Source organism: Pinus tabuliformis, chromosome 7, assembly GCF_031772625.1.
Source record: "Pinus tabuliformis cultivar Carrire ecotype Pingquan chromosome 7, CPIR1, whole genome shotgun sequence".
Lineage (NCBI taxonomy): Eukaryota > Viridiplantae > Streptophyta > Pinopsida > Pinales > Pinaceae > Pinus > Pinus tabuliformis.
Window position 1 is genome coordinate 1,357,294,134 of NC_142293.1, and position 3,697 is coordinate 1,357,297,830.

Sequence of the window (3,697 nt, forward strand, 5' to 3'; positions counted from 1 at the left end):
GAGTTACATAGAAAGAAGGCAATATCTCATCTATCATATCTAAACTAGGGCCGAAAACTACTACTGGTTTTTCATCTTGGAGACTTATTACATCACCTTCAGAATCAACTGAAGTATTTTGAATCCATTTTGTGACTTGGCTTTTGTAACCAGGGTTTTTAGAAAGTTCTGACAATGGAATTGGGATCTTAACCCTCTCTAATTCTTTTTCAACATTAAACGCAGTAAAAATGTTTTTACTGGTTTGGCTAGTATCAATTGACTGATCTAAGGGCTGAATAAGAGTGGTTTGAGCTTCAACAGTTTTGGTACATGGTTCAATTATTGGAGTTTCCTTTAGAGGTCTCCCAGGACCAGGCCTAGGCCTAAGATCATACCTCTTGTTTAATTCTGCAATTAAAAACTTAGAGAAAGCGTGATATTTTGAGACTTGTGAAGCTTCCTGATCTTGTTGAACCTGATTCTGTTGTGAGCTAGGAATGATGGTTGTTTGATTGGAAGATGAATCCATACTATTAATATCTTCAGTAATTGTCATAGTATTATCATCAGGTTGTTGGTCATCTATCAATAGAGGAGTAGGAACCTGTTGATCATTGGTAGGTCTCTGAAGAATTTGTAGTGGTTGGTTTCTTTTATACTGACCTTGATTTTGGTTTTGGGGCCTAGTAACTGTTTGTTGTATGGTCCTAGGTTGGGTCTCAATCTTTGAAATCCTATTTGATAGGTTTCTAAGAAGAGATGTTATTTCATCTATTTTTGAGTCTTCTGATTTAGTCTTAGAGGAACTAGAGGCTTCTTGAACAGTTTTGAGTTTTATTTGGGCCTTTTCTTCCTTAAGTTTTAAAGAAGTTGAGGTTGCCCTATTCACTTCTACTTCTATAGCGTTTGTTTGCATATCTTCAAGATTTCTTGAAGTTCTCTCTCGTAGCATAACAGCAAAGTCATCATCGAAAGCTTTAGAAAACCTAGACTTAGCTGCTGCTACAGGGGGCTTACAATCAGCAGGCATTTTGTGATAGAGTTTATCAAATCTCTTGATAAAATCTAAAACTGGTTCACCGAAGTTCCTTTTAAGCTCTTCAAATTCTGTGAGGAAGTAAAGAGGATCCTTTTTGACACCCCACTGATTTTTAAATATAGTTACAAGCTCTTCCCAATTTCTAATGGAAGCTGCTCGTAACTGCCTAAACCAGACCCTCACGTTTCCTTCTAGTGACTGTACAAACAAATCTCATATAAACATTTTCTTGTTCAATATTCATGTTGTCTGCAAAGTCTAGGAAAGCTTGAAGATGGTCTTCAGCTGAGGGACCAGTTTCTCCATTATACTTGGGAAGGTATTTTAAGTATCCAGTTGGGAATGCATCAAGGTTATTAGGTAAGACTAAGGCAGCATATCTAGCCTGTACAATAGGTCGGAAAGCCATGACAGCAAGTGGTGTATGAGGTGCTTGAGGTATATGAGGTTGTTGAGGTGTATGAGGTTGTCCAAGTGGAGTATGTGGTGTTTGTGTGGATGTAGAGGATGAAGAAGAAGTAGAGGAAGAAGATGGTGATTCAGGGGTTGATGGACTAGTTGGAGGTGAAGGAGGAGATGAAGGAGGAGATCTCCTGAAAGACTTCAAAGGAGTCCTAAGAACTAACTTTGGGACCTGTAAAGGAATACCTTCTTTTGTTTCAAAGAGAGGATTGGAATATATAGAAAAGGTCTCCTCAGATTGTTTGGAAGAAGAAGCTTCAGGTCGGTCAAAAATGGAAGGAAAATGATAGGTGGTAGGGGATATAAAATCTGTGGGTTTATATTCTGGTAGATTGACACCCAAATCAGATTTAGTTTTAGGTGACCCTGATGGTAGTGTGGGTATTGGATGAGTTTCTAATGAATGGATAAGGTAGGCTGACTTAAAATCAACTCCTTTATCTAGAAGTTCAGCAACCCTAGGTGATAAATGGGAGTAATCAGGATCAACTGGGATATTACTATAGGGGTCAAATGATTCTAATTCTTCAGACTGCAGGACTGAAGAGGAAGAAGAAGATGGTTGGTGTCCCCTTTTAGAACTGGCTTTTCTCAGAAGCCTTTCAGGATCTGACAGAGGTTTAACTATGTCAGCTTCTGAACGAGATCTGGTATGTTTATAAGGTGCCAGCTTGGGAGTGTGGAGTTGCCTAGGTGAATGATTTTAACCTTTCTAAACCCTTTAATCACCTTTAAAGGATAATAATTAATGAATATCGTTGTCCCAAGGGAAACTTAAATGAAATTCGAAACCTTGGCAGCAGCGCCAGTTTGATGTTGTCCCTCTGAGATAGTAGTAGGTCAGGCTACCAATGCCAGAGCATCTAAAATAAATGTTTTGGGGTTTTTGTTTTAGTTTTTGGAAGACCAATGAATGAAGACAGATGTAGAATTGAAGTAATTAATCCTTTGGGTTATATTAATACTTCAGCAAAGGGCTGCTATAAAGCATTACATAGTGATATAGATCAAAAATAGTGGTGAGTAGAAGACAACAAAAAATATGATTATCACAGTTTCCAGACTGTAAAACAGAACAATCATAAGTTGGAAAACCTTCTAAACTATGTTCAAAAGATTCAAGGCAGTATACTTAAGCTTACACAAGATGCTGATGATTTATTGATTAGAGGGGATTAGCTACACAGACAGTTGCATTAATCCAATCTCTTAATAGATGATCACTTCAGGAGCTTATAGGAATCAATTGAAACACAAATTGTTCCTACCTAGATATCTCTGTAAGTCATAAGCATATGAAGAAAAACATGATGATTGAAAACTGGAAAAACTTACAGGATAACACAAACTGTGTAAAACCAGATTCAGAATCCTCTGCTTTGTATTAAGGTTCCAGAAAGACTGAGTACATCAAGTGTCTGCAAAAGCTTCCTTCAAAGGTGGCTTCCAGGTTCAAAGTAGTATTAACAATCAAGACTTTACAAGCAATGAACTATGAATCTTGAACTCCGAACCCATAACATCTCGAGAAGAGAGTTATTTATATAATAATAAAACTAAGAAATATCCTAAAACTGATTAAGATTTATTCTAGGAAAGGAAAAGATCTTCATGCAAGAAGTTAGGGGTAGTTGTTTGAACTGCTTCTTGCTATTCCCTTTATTCAGGTTGTGCTGGCTTTTTGTATGATATTTTTCTCTTTTGGCTGATCGCTTGTTTGTACTCTTGATGTTGGCAAATTGCTTCATTTAACCATTTTACCTAATACTGCTTTAAACTCTGTTTAATATGCTTTGACCTGGCTAGGTGACCTTTACGGTGATCCTTTCTACCTTTACTGTGCATTCGAGTTTGTTCAACAGTAAAATGCTTTAGATTCTATATCACAAGGTAAAGCAGGATAATCTTCATTCTTATCTTCTAACTATACGCAAGCTTTTTCCTTGTAAGCTTGGAACAAAAGTCTTCACCTACAAAACATAGAAACTTTTAAGAAAAACATGGTGACAGAGGAAGTCGTTTAATGGCTTTGCTGAGCTTAAAAGGATATCAGAAGGAGTCCAGGGCATATTCGGAAGGCAAAATGATGGTTTATATGGTCGCAGAGGCTTATGGAGGCTTCGTTGTGTAAAACAGGCGAAAACAGAGCAAAATGGTCATTTTCGCGTTTAAACGGAAAAAAAGGTTTTCTTTTGAAATATGGCGCGATAGTGA